Here is a 14,214-nt window from a genome sequence, read left to right on the forward strand (position 1 = left end):
TCTTCTGAATGTATTTTCAGTGCTGCTGGTGGCATTGTAACTTCCAAAAGGACCCGCCTCTCGCCCAAAAATGTGGCGAGGTTAACAATGATCAAGATGAATCAGCACCTCATACCACCAGATTACAAAATACGAGAATGCACGCAGGAAGAAGACGAGGAGGACACCAACTTAGATGAGGGAAGTTCTTCTATGTTAAGTGACCTACTCCCGTATGAATTCGCAGAGTTTGAGGACGAGCTCTTCTTCCCTGACACCGAGCCTTGAAAATGAGTCAATGAATCACTAACTTTCTTTTTCGTCCTTATTCACTTTTATTCCTGTGTGTCTCTTTCTTTGTTTTGCAAAATCTATATAACAAAAACTTTAATCACCTAATCACAAAAACAAGCCCATCAGCAGAACTGTCTTCACTTATTTTCTTATTGATTTGACGGTGCCGCAGTCTGCATGCCTCAGGTTCACAAGTTCACAAGAACATGCTCCTCTATCCTCCTCCTCCAGACTCCTATTTCCCTCAAAGCAGATGGCTGGATTACGCCCAATGAAGAAAGACTCTGCACTTGTGGGGGTGTTCTACTTCTTTGCGGGTGAGTTGACGGCTCTGGGGCCATTGCTGGGAAGGTCTAATACCGGATAAGTGCCCACAATAGTTGTTCCTCCCTAAGTAGGGGCACATCAGGAAATCGACATTCAAGCCGAGGTATCACATGAGGAAGCCACTCCTCCTGATGATTCCAGATCCCCAGCAAGGAAAAGATCAAGGATGGTGTCTACTTCTTCTTCAAGCCCCCTTCCTTCTGATGATATGGATGAAACTTGGGAACCACCAGTGCTGCCTGAGAGTGAGGCACACCATGATATGACAAAGGTACATAAGCGTAAAAGGAAGGTCCCCGAAAGTCTCAGAGTCATGGAGTGTGATGATGACGCTGAACAAGAAGGGGCGTATACTGCTCCTGCTGATGAAGACTCTCACGACGACGACGCAGTCATCATAGGCGTCACTCCAGCCTCAGCGGGCATGCAGCACACAGACATTTTCACCCTAGCCCGAAATGCTGCTGAGCGTGATGATGATGATGGCGACGTGGGAATGGGACCACCACGAATGCAGTTAACTAGTACACCAACACCACCACCTACAGCTTCCATATTTTCTCGCCAGAAGGGACCTCCATCCACCTCGACCTCCATGTCCTCAATTAGTGGTGCTGTAAGTGCACAACGTACTAAATTTCGGCAACACACATCCTCCAGTTCATCTGGCATTAGCAGCATTCCCAGTATTGCCTCCTCCGCTCCCCACAGACATTTGAAGTCCGCAGTTTGGGACTTCTTTAGTGTTAGCCCAACAAGGGAAAACATAGCCATTTGTACCATTTGTAAGGTTCGAGTTAGTCGTGGTAAGCTTGGTACCAACTATGGTACTGGAGGCCAGAGAGGTCATCTTGAGAGACAGCACACTGTCAAATGGCATGCGCACCTAAGGGAGATCAAGGATGCCCGAATTGCAAGTCAACAAATTGTATCCGTTGATGTTTCATCTGATGATGACGAGGAGGAAGAAGAAGCGTCAAACATTTCTTCACTTACACCCAGTACCCCTGTCAGCAGCAGATCTATGAGCCACACTAAGAGTGTGGGAGAGAGTGAGACACCAACGCGAAAAAGTTCATCACGGAGCGTAACTGGGTCGCAGAAGTCATCATCATCCCGTAAAATGGTCCAGCCCACCATTAGAAGCATGTTGTTTTCAGAAGCGCCATATGAACACAACCACCCAAGGGCGCGTCTGTATAACAGTAAGCTGGCTAAAATGCTAGCGCTGGACCTTCTCCCTTTTTCCTTTGTGGAAGGGGTGGGTTTTCTTGAAATGGTGACAACGCTCTGCCCTAAATGGAAGGTTCCTAGCCGATTCTATTTTGCCAGAGTTGCGATTCCAGCACTACATGAAGATGTGCTAGAGGTGATTGGGGCAGCTTTGCAGGAGAGTGCTGTTCACACAATACATCTGACAACAGACATTTGGAGCAGTTGCGCAGCCACTGATTACATGTGCATCACTGCACACTGGGTCTCTTTTTCAGGGGTTAAAGGCAAGATAAACGCAGGTGTTGACGAGGACAAAGTTTATAAAGCTGCTCGGAAACATGCAACAAAAGCCATGTTTGCCATGGAGAAAACTCATACAGCAGAAAACATTTTGCATGAGTTTAACACAAAGGTCTTTCAATGGCTGTCCCCAAGAAAACCCATGATTGGTTATGTTTCCACGGATAATGGCGCCAATGTAGTTAAGGCCATGGATATGGGTAACTATTTCAGAGTGCCGTGTCTGGCGCACTGTATAAACCTGGTTGTTAAAAAATTTGTGAGTGAAGAAAGTCCAGTCTCCGAGTTACTGACCACCTGCCGAAGAATGTGCACACATTTCAACCATTCTTTTAAGGCCCGGAAGCAGCTGAGGTGCCTGCAATATGAACATAAATTGCCAGTGAAAGCACTCATCCAGGAGGTGGCAACACGTTGGAACTCAACCTTCTACATGCTTGAGCGTCTGTATGAGCAGTATGCGGTAGTCGATCAGTATTTCTTTAAACTGAGTACACCTATGATGGACATGAGGATACAGGTGGAGCAATGGCACCTAGTTAAAAGCCTGACAGACATGCTTCGTCCTTTTGAGGTCTTCACGCGTGCAGTCAGCAGGGAGGACTGTAATTTGGGAAAAGCTATCCCATTGTTGAGCATGCTAGAGCACCGACTGAAGGCGGTGTGTTCTAAGTTTGAAAAAGATGGAAAGGAAGAAGCATTAGAGTTGGCGGAGAAGTTATTACACCGCCTACTTGGCGATTATCGTCTTGAAATGATCAAGACAGAACAGCATTACATTTGTGCTACTATTCTGGATCCACGGTACAAAAAGGCAGTGGCAGGCAGAGTATTCTTTCCTTTTGATGACGCAGATGTTACAAAGTACAAACATTGGCTAGCTGTGTCAGCCACTCGGTTTGAAAGAGAACGGCAGGAAATTGAAGGAAAAGGCAGTACATCAGCATCAGCAGGCCGTCCGCAGTCAAAAAAATCCCCTTCTGCATTTGTGGCTGTGGCAGAAGTGAGTGATTTTCCCTCTCAGCCGTTAACGACACCAGCAACCGTATCATCTGCACGAGACACAACAGTAATATCGGGTGATGAAGAGGATTGGCTAACTCAGCTTGGGTTTGCTTCTGAAATGGTCCCAGAAAAAAGTAAGCAAAGTGGAGGAACCTGGGAGAACCTTGAGTTGATGGTGCAGGCCTATCTGAATGACTCAACAAAGGTCTATCTTTCTCATGACCCATTGGCGTATTGGCATGGGAAAACAGTTGCTTGGCCAGAGATCACCAACCTGGCTATAAATTACTTGTCTTGCCCACTTGCAAGCGTGTCTTCTGAATGTATTTTCAGTGCTGCTGGTGGCATTGTAACTTCCAAAAGGACCCGCCTCTCGCCCAAAAATGTGGCGAGGTTAACAATGATCAAGATGAATCAGCACCTCATACCACCAGATTACAAAATACGAGAATGCACGCAGGAAGAAGACGAGGAGGACACCAACTTAGATGAGGGAAGTTCTTCTATGTTAAGTGACCTACTCCCGTATGAATTCGCAGAGTTTGAGGACGAGCTCTTCTTCCCTGACACCGAGCCTTGAAAATGAGTCAATGAATCACTAACTTTCTTTTTCGTCCTTATTCACTTTTATTCCTGTGTGTCTCTTTCTTTGTTTTGCAAAATCTATATAACAAAAACTTTAATCACCTAATCACAAAAACAAGCCCATCAGCAGAACTGTCTTCACTTATTTTCTTATTGATTTGACGGTGCCGCAGTCTGCATTCCTCAGGTTCACAAGTTCACAAGAACATGCTCCTCTATCCTCCTCCTCCAGACTCCTATTTCCCTCAAAGCAGATGGCTGGATTACGCCCAATGAAGAAAGACTCTGCACTTGTGGGGGTGTTCTACTTCTTTGCGGGTGAGTTGACGGCTCTGGGGCCATTGCTGGGAAGGTCTAATACCGGATAAGTGCCCACAATAGTTGTTCCTCCCTAAGTAGGGGCACATCAGGAAATCGACATTCAAGCCGAGGTATCACATGAGGAAGCCACTCCTCCTGATGATTCCAGATCCCCAGCAAGGAAAAGATCAAGGATGGTGTCTACTTCTTCTTCAAGCCCCCTTCCTTCTGATGATATGGATGAAACTTGTAACCACCAGTGCTGCCTGAGAGTGAGGCACACCATGATATGACAAAGGTACATAAGCGTAAAAGGAAGGTCCCCGAAAGTCTGAGTCATGGAGTGTGATGATGACGCTGAACAAGAAGGGGCGTATACTGCTCCTGCTGATGAAGACTCTCACGACGACGACGCAGTCATCATAGGCGTCACTCCAGCCTCAGCGGGCATGCAGCACACAGACATTTTCACCCTAGCCCGAAATGCTGCTGAGCGTGATGATGATGATGGCGACGTGGGAATGGGACCACCACGAATGCAGTTAACTAGTACACCAACACCACCACCTACAGCCTCCATATTTTCTCGCCAGAAGGGACCTCCATCCACCTCAACCTTCATGTCCTCAATTAGTGGTGCTGTAAGTGCACAACGTACTAAATTTCGGCAACACACATCCTCCAGTTCATCTGGCATTAGCAGCATTCCCAGTATTGCCTCCTCCGCTCCCCACAGACAATTGAAGTCCGCAGTTTGGGACTTCTTTAGTGTTAGCCCAACAAGGGAAAACATAGCCATTTGTACCATGTGTAAGGTTCGAGTTAGTCGTGGTAAGCTTGGTACCAACTATGGTACCGGAGGCCAGAGAGGTCATCTTGAGAGACAGCACACTGTCAAATGGCATGCGCACCTAAGGGAGATCAAGGATGCCCGAATAGCAAGTCAACAAATTGTATCCGTTGATGTTTCATCTGCTGATGACGAGGAGGAAGAAGAAGCGTCAAACATTTCTTCACTTACACCCAGTACCCCTATCAGCAGCAGATCTATGAGCCACACTAAGAGTGTGGGAGAGAGTGAGACACCAACGCGAAAAAGTTCATCACGGAGCGTAACTGGGTCGCAGAAGTCATCATCATCCCCTAAAATGGTCCAGCCCACCATTAGAAGCATGTTGTTTTCAGAAGCGCCATATGAACGCAACCACCCAATGGCGCGTCTGTATAACAGTAAGCTGGCTAAAATGCTAGCGCTGGACCTTCTCCCTTTTTCTTTTGTGGAAGGGGTGGGTTTTCTTGAAATGGTGGCAACGCTCTGCCCTAAATGGAAGGTTCCTAGCCGGTTCTATTTTGCCAGAGTTGCGATTCCAGCACTACATGAAGATGTGCTAGAGGTGATTGGGGCAGCTTTGCAGGAGAGTGCTGTTCACACAATACATCTGACAACAGACATTTGGAGCAGTTGCGCAGCCACTGATTACATGTGCATCACTGCACACTGGGTCTCTTTTTCAGGGGATAAAGGCAAGATAAACGCAGGTGTTGACGAGGACAAAGTTTATAAAGCTGCTCAGAAACATGCAACAAAAGCCATGTTTGCCATGGAGAAAACTCATACAGCAGAAAACATTTTGCATGAGTTTAACACAAAGGTCTTTCAATGGCTGTCCCCAAGAAAACCCATGATTGGTTATGTTTCCACGGATAATGGCGCCAATGTAGTTAAGGCCATGGATATGGGTAACTATTTCAGAGTGCCGTGTCTGGCGCACTGTATAAACCTGGTTGTTAAAAAATTCGTGAGTGAAGAAAGTCCAGTCTCCGAGTTACTGACCACCTGCCGAAGAATGTGCACACATTTGAACCATTCTTTTAAGGCCCGGAAGCAGCTGAGGTGCCTGCAATATGAACATAAATTGCCAGTGAAAGCACTCATCCAGGAGGTGGCAACACGTTGGAACTCAACCTTCTACATGCTTGAGCGTCTGTATGAGCAGTATGCGGTAGTCGATCAGTATTTCTTTAAACTGAGTACACCTATGATGGACATGAGGATACAGGTGGAGCAATGGCACCTAGTTAAAAGCCTGACAGACATGCTTCGTCCTTTTGAGGTCTTCACGCGTGCAGTCAGCAGGGAGGACTGTAATTTGGGAAAAGCTATCCCATTGTTGAGCATGCTAGAGCACCGACTGAAGGCGGTGTGTTCTAAGTTTGAAAAAGATGGAAAGGAAGAAGCATTAGAGTTGGCAGAGAAGTTATTACACCGCCTACTTGGCGATGATCGTCTTGAAATGATCAAGACAGAACAGCATTACATTTGTGCTACTATTCTGGATCCACGGTACAAAAAGGCAGTGGCAGGCAGAGTATTCTTTCCTTTTGATGACGCAGATGTTACAAAGTACAAACATTGGCTAGCTGTGTCAGCCACTCGGTTTGAAAGAGAATGGCAGGAAATTGAAGGAAAAGGCAGTACATCAGCATCAGCAGGCCGTCCGCAGTCAAAAAAATCCCCTTCTGCATTTGTGGCTGTGGCAGAAGTGAGTGATTTTCCCTCTGAGCCGTTAACGACACCAGCAACCGTATCATCTGCACGAGACACAACAGTAATATCGGGTGATGAAGAGGATTGGCTAACTCAGCTTGGGTTTGCTTCTGAAATGGTCCCAGAAAAAAGTAAGCAAAGTGGAGGAACCTGGGAGAACCTTGAGTTGATGGTGCAGGCCTATCTGAATGACTCAACAGAGGTCCATCTTTCTCATGACCCATTGGCGTATTGGCATGGGAAAACAGTTGCTTGGCCAGAGATCACCAACCTGGCTATAAATTACTTGTCTTGCCCACTTGCAAGCGTGTCTTCTGAATGTATTTTCAGTGCTGCTGGTGGCATTGTAACTTCCAAAAGGACCCGCCTCTCGCCCAAAAATGTGGCGAGGTTAACAATGATCAAGATGAATCAGCACCTCATACCACCAGATTACAAAATACGAGAATGCACGCAGGAAGAAGACGAGGAGGACACCAACTTAGATGAGGGAAGTTCTTCTATGTTAAGTGACCTACTCCCGTATGAATTCGCAGAGTTTGAGGACGAGCTCTTCTTCCCTGACACCGAGCCTTGAAAATGAGTCAATGAATCACTAACTTTCTTTTTCGTCCTTATTCACTTTTATTCCTGTGTGTCTCTTTCTTTGTTTTGCAAAATCTATATAACAAAAACTTTAATCACCTAATCACAAAAACAAGCCCATCAGCAGAACTGTCTTCACTTATTTGCTTTTTGATTTGAAGGTGCCGCAGTCTGCATTCCTCAGGTTCACAAGTTCACAAGAACATGCTCCTCTATCCTCCTCCTCCAGACTCCTATTTCCCTCAAAGCAGATGGCTGGATTACGCCCAATGAAGAAAGACTCTGCACTTGTGGGAGTGTTCTACTTCTTTGCGGGTGAGTTGACGGCTCTGGGGCCATTGCTGGGAAGGTCTAATACCGGATAAGTGCCCACAATAGTTGTTCCTCCCTAAGTAGGGGCACATCAGGAAATCGACATTCAAGCCGAGGTATCACATGAGGAAGCCACTCCTCCTGATGATTCATTGTCTTCCAGATCCCCAGCAAGGAAAAGATCAAGGATGGTGTCTACTTCTTCTTCAAGCCCCCTTCCTTCTGATGATATGGATGAAACTTGGGAACCACCAGTGCTGCCTGAGAGTGAGGCACACCATGATATGACAAAGGTACATAAGCGTAAAAGGAAGGTCCCCGAAAGTCTCAGAGTCATGGAGTGTGATGATGACGCTGAACAAGAAGGGGCGTATACTGCTCCTGCTGATGAAGACTCTCACGACGACGACGCAGTCATCATAGGCATCACTCCAGCCTCAGCGGGCATGCAGCACACAGACATTTTCACCCTAGCCCGAAATGCTGCTGAGCGTGATGATGATGATGGCGACGTGGGAATGGGACCACCACGAATGCAGTTAACTAGTACACCAACACCACCACCTACAGCTTCCATATTTTCTCGCCAGAAGGGACCTCCATCCACCTCGACCTCCATGTCCTCAATTAGTGGTGCTGTAAGTGCACAACGTACTACATTTCGGCAACACACATCCTCCAGTTCATCTGGCATTAGCAGCATTCCCAGTATTGCCTCCTCCGCTCCCCACAGACATTTGAAGTCCGCAGTTTGGGACTTCTTTAGTGTTAGCCCAACAAGGGAAAACATAGCCATTTGTACCATTTGTAAGGTTCGAGTTAGTCGTGGTAAGCTTGGTACCAACTATGGTACTGGAGGCCAGAGAGGTCATCTTGAGAGACAGCACACTGTCAAATGGCATGCGCACCTAAGGGAGATCAAGGATGCCCGAATTGCAAGTCAACAAATTGTATCCGTTGATGTTTCATCTGATGATGACGAGGAGGAAGATGAAGCGTCAAACATTTCTTCACTTACACCCAGTACCCCTGTCAGCAGCAGATCTATGAGCCACACTAAGAGTGTGGGAGAGAGTGAGACACCAACGCGAAAAAGTTCATCACGGAGCGTAACTGGGTCGCAGAAGTCATCATCATCCCGTAAAATGGTCCAGCCCACCATTAGAAGCATGTTGTTTTCAGAAGCGCCATATGAACGCAACCACCCAATGGCGCGTCTGTATAACAGTAAGCTGGCTAAAATGCTAGCGCTGGACCTTCTCCCTTTTTCTTTTGTGGAAGGGGTGGGTTTTCTTGAAATGGTGGCAACGCTCTGCCCTAAATGGAAGGTTCCTAGCCGGTTCTATTTTGCCAGAGTTGCGATTCCAGCACTACATGAAGATGTGCTAGAGGTGATTGGGGCAGCTTTGTTGGAGAGTGCTGTTCACACAATACATCTGACAACAGACATTTGGAGCAGTTGCGCAGCCACTGATTACATGTGCATCACTGCACACTGGGTCTCTTTTCAGGGGTTAAAGGCAAGATAAACGCAGGTGTTGACGAGGACAAAGTTTATAAAGCTGCTCGGAAACATGCAACAAAAGCCATGTTTGCCATGGAGAAAACTCATACAGCAGAAAACATTTTGCATGAGTTTAACACAAAGGTCTTTCAATGGCTGTCCCCAAGAAAACGCATGATTGGTTATGTTTCCACGGATAATGGCGCCAATGTAGTTAAGGCCATGGATATGGGTAACTATTTCAGAGTGCCGTGTCTGGCGCACTGTATAAACCTGGTTGTTAAAAAATTAGTGAGTGAAGAAAGTCCAGTCTCCGAGTTACTGACCACCTGCCGAAGAATGTGCACACATTTCAACCATTCTTTTAAGGCCCGGAAGCAGCTGAGGTGCCTGCAATATGAACATAAATTGCCAATGAAAGCACTCATCCAGGAGGTGGAAACACGTTGGGACTCAACCTTCTACATGCTTGAGCGTCTGTATGAGCAGTATGCGGTAGTCGATCAGTATTTCTTTAAACTGAGTACACCTATGATGGACATGAGGATACAGGTGGAGCAATGGCACCTAGTTAAAAGCCTGACAGACATGCTTCGTCCTTTTGAGGTCTTCACGCGTGCAGTCAGCAGGGAGGACTGTAATTTGGGAAAAGCTATCCCATTGTTGAGCATGCTAGAGCACCGACTGAAGGCGGTGTGTTCTAAGTTTGAAAAAGATGGAAAGGAAGAAGCATTAGAGTTGGCAGAGAAGTTATTACACCGCCTACTTGGCGATGATCGTCTTGAAATGATCAAGACAGAACAGCATTACATTTGTGCTACTATTCTGGATCCACGGTACAAAAAGGCAGTGGCAGGCAGAGTATTCTTTCCTTTTGATGACGCAGATGTTACAAAGTACAAACATTGGCTAGCTGTGTCAGCCACTCGGTTTGAAAGAGAATGGCAGGAAATTGAAGGAAAAGGCAGTACATCAGCATCAGCAGGCCGTCCGCAGTCAAAAAAATCCCCTTCTGCATTTGTGGCTGTGGCAGAAGTGAGTGATTTTCCCTCTCAGCCGTTAACGACACCAGCAACCGTATCATCTGCACGAGACACAACAGTAATATCGGGTGATGAAGAGGATTGGCTAACTCAGCTTGGGTTTGCTTCTGAAATGGTCCCAGAAAAAAGTAAGCAAAGTGGAGGAACCTGGGAGAACCTTGAGTTGATGGTGCAGGCCTATCTGAATGACTCAACAAAGGTCTATCTTTCTCATGACCCATTGGCGTATTGGCATGGGAAAACAGTTGCTTGGCCAGAGATCACCAACCTGGCTATAAATTACTTGTCTTGCCCACTTGCAAGCGTGTCTTCTGAATGTATTTTCAGTGCTGCTGGTGGCATTGTAACTTCCAAAAGGACCCGCCTCTCGCCCAAAAATGTGGCGAGGTTAACAATGATCAAGATGAATCAGCACCTCATACCACCAGATTATAAAATACGAGAATGCACGCAGGAAGAAGACGAGGAGGACACCAACTTAGATGAGGGAAGTTCTTCTATGTCAAGTGACCTACTCCCGTATGAATTCGCAGAGTTTGAGGACGAGCTCTTCTTCCCTGACACCGAGCCTTGAAAACGAGTCAATGAATCACTAACTTTCTTTTTCGTCCTTATTCACTTTTATTCCTGTGTGTCTCTTTCTTTGTTTTGCAAAATCTATATAACAACAACTTTAATCACCTAATCACAAAAACAAGCCCATCAGCAGAACTGTCTTCACTTATTTGCTTATTGATTTGAAGGTGCCGCAGTCTGCATTCCTCAGGTTCACAAGTTCACGAGAACATGCTCCTCTATCCTCCTCCTCCAGACTCCTATTTCCCTCAAAGCAGATGGCTGGATTACGCCCAATGAAGAAAGACTCTGCACTTGTGGGGGTGTTCTACTTCTTTGCGGGTGAGTTGACGGCTCTGGGGCCATTGCTGGGAAGGTCTAATACCGGATAAAAGTGGTTTGGAGAAAATCGGAGCAAAAAAAGTTTTTGCCTTTTTGCTCACTATCATGTTTTCTGTGGCCTGTTTGGGGGGGGTCCTGGTGTTTGTGGGTGGGTTTTGGGGTCTGGGAGCAACGCTGGCACAGTCTAATTTTGATTGCATTTGTTTTCCAGGACATCCATGGAGGAAAAGTCGAGTTACGACCTTGCTGCACAGCGCGTTTGGACAGAATTGAAAGAAGGCCGAAAAATATTCTAAGTATGAGATTTTCCATTTTTGCTTTTTGCCTGTTTGGGGGTGTTGTGCTTTTTTGCGGGTGGGTTGGCGGGTCTTGGGGCTATGCTGGGAAGGTCTAATACCGGATAAAAGTGTTTTGGAGAAAATCCATGAGGAAAACGTTTTTGCATTTTCTGACATTTCGCTCACTACAGCGTTGTCGGGGGCCTGTTTGGGGGGCTTCCTGGTGTTTGTGGGTGGGTTTTGAGGTCTTTGAGCAACGCTGGGTATGGATACTTTTGATTGCAAGTGGTTTGAAGAAAATCCATGGTGGCAAAGGGGAGTTAGGGCCTAACTGCAGAGCGCGCGTTGAGTGATGTTGGAAATTTGCCCGGAAAATTACTAAGTCCCCATTTTTGTAGTTTTGCTTTTTGGCTGTTTGGGGGTCTTCTACTTGTTTCCGCCTGGGTTGACGGCTCTGGGGCCATTGCTGGGAAGGTCTAATACCGGATAAAAGTGGTTTGGAGAAAATCGGAGCAAAAAAAGTTTTTGCCTTTTTGCTCACTATCATGTTTTCGATGGCCTGTTTGGGGGGGTTCCTGGTGTTTCTGGGTGGGTTTTGGGGTCTGGGAGCAACACTGGCACAGTCTAATGTTGATTGCATTTGTTTTCCAGGACATCCATGGTGGAAAAGTCGAGTTATGACCTTGCTGCACAGCGCGTTTGGACAGAATTGAAAGAAGGCCGAAAAATATTCTAAGTATGAGATTTTCCATTTTTGCTTTTTGCCTGTTTGGGGGTGTTGTGCTTTTTTGCGGGTCGGTTGGCAGGTCTTGGGGCATTGCTGGGAAGGTCTAATACCGGATAAAAGTGTTTTGGAGAAAATCCATGAGGAAAAGCGTTTTGGCACATTAACTTAGGGCTCATTAGGGTTAGCACTAGCAGCAGGATTGCATGTGTTTCGGGGTGTTCTAGATTTTTGCAACTGAGTTCTGGGGTCCTAGAGCACTCATGGGAATGTGTAATTTTGGTTGCAAGTGGTTTGAAGAAAATCCATAGTGGGAAAGGGGGGATTTGGCCTAGTTAAAGAAAGCGTTTGCCACTATTCTTAACTTTGGGCTCGTTAGGGTTAGCAGTATTGTATTGCATGTGTTTGGGCGGGGGGCTGTTTGTGGGGGGGTTTGCGAGTCTTTGATCGATGCTGGGTATGGATACTTTTGCTTGCTTGCAAGTGGTTTGAATACAATCCACGGTGGGTAAGGGGGGATTTGGGCCTACTTTACTTTCAAAGTACGTTTTGTCACTATTTTCTACTAGGCCTCGTTTTTTTAGATCTGATAGGGGGTCTTCTACATTTTTGCGACTGGGTTTAGTAAGGGTCTGGGAGCACTGCTGGGAAGGTCTAATTTTGTTCTAAAACACAGTTTACAGTACACCTAGCTTGAGGGGAAATATCCGCTAAATTAATTCGCCCATACTTATTTATCCTTCAAAAGGAGACTCAGACAGAGTACGCACTTTCAAAAATATTGTACTGTCTATTAGGAAACTCAAAGTGTGACTTTTTGCACTACACAGCGTACATACCTTATATTTATTTGTCAGTGGTGTTCTAATATCACTTCCTATTTTTCCATCAATAATTACAGCCCGGGTTTCAGCCTGTGCAATGGGAAAAGGATGAAGTCAGGCTTCACATTAGCGAGCCGCAATTCAACATCCGCAAGGCAGGCAGTGGACAGGATGTCTTCTGGTCACCAACATTGATGGACGGAGGATTCCCGCTAATAAGAGGAATGGTTGGATGCATCTTACAACTTCCCAAATTCAACAGGATAACTACAACAACATACAGATACAGTATCCGTTCTTTTCTAATTATCTTTTAAGTAATGTTATTGCTGTGAACTTCTATGAGTGTGACTCTGCATTTCTTTGATCTCTGCTTCTAAATTCATCCCTACAGCCATTGGATAGGTTTTACTTCTGCTATTTGTCTAACCTAATTTAATGTACGACGTCTTTCTCTGAGTGCAGAGATAGGCAAGTGAAAACGCATAATTATTACTGCAGCCCTGTACTGTCGCATTCTTTCATTCACGGTTGTCGAAAGTACTGCTTACTTTTCAGTAACCATGCATGCAGTAGTGCATGCACTTCCTTTATGTCACTTGAAAGATTTATGGTTAGCTTTGTACCCAAAGATTTGTTTATCTTCAATTATTGCTTGTCCATGCTGTGCTTTTTTTTTTCTTCTCTCAACAAAACTTTCCCAAAAACCCCCATTCCCATCCATTTTCCAAACCCTAACCCTCTTCCCCCGGGCTGTGTGGTTTTGAATGATGTGTGACTTAATGACAGCAATAATTCCGCACACTTGCTGGGGAGGATAAGGTCATATCAATAGGCTGGTGAAGGAATCCGAGGATATATTCTTACTCAGCTTGAGACCGAGTCACTATTGGCAAATGTAAGCAGATTTTCATGTGCGCCATCAACTTGATTGGTCATCAAGAACATCCTCCTCCTAGACGTGGCAAATGAAATTATTATGCTGCTGTGTCCTTCACCTTCAGTACTATTTCTTGTAATAGTAGCCAATGTCAAAGAAATTCAACGCAAGTAGTAGTTATACTTTAAATACTTTACCATTTGTTAGGCTACATTGTGGCACTGTTCTAGTGTACTGTCACCTGCTATATTCTCTATCGTACCGTTCTAATGCTACGATAAGGACAAAAAAGTTTCATTTTCTTTTTTTTTCAGATGCTGCAACTGCCACTGTGTAACACCACAAGTACCACCGCAATGATGATATTTCATCCGCCCAGGATTGCCAACCTTAATCGCCATTTTGCGTGCAGCCTGCCCTGTGCCTAGCCCTATTTCCAAACACAAATTACAGGTAAGATAAGCGTTTGGGGGGAGGTAGTATAAGGGAGTATTAGGAGAGACGAGAGAGTGACGGTCCTAGGACTATTGAATTCACTTATTCTGTGGGAGGCACTTAGTTTTGAAAACATTTGTGCCATTAGTACTTACACAACTTGAATCAAGATGCCACTT

The sequence above is a fragment of the Lissotriton helveticus genome, chromosome 11, assembly GCF_964261635.1.
Source record: "Lissotriton helveticus chromosome 11, aLisHel1.1, whole genome shotgun sequence".
NCBI classification, from domain to species: Eukaryota; Metazoa; Chordata; class Amphibia; order Caudata; family Salamandridae; genus Lissotriton; species Lissotriton helveticus.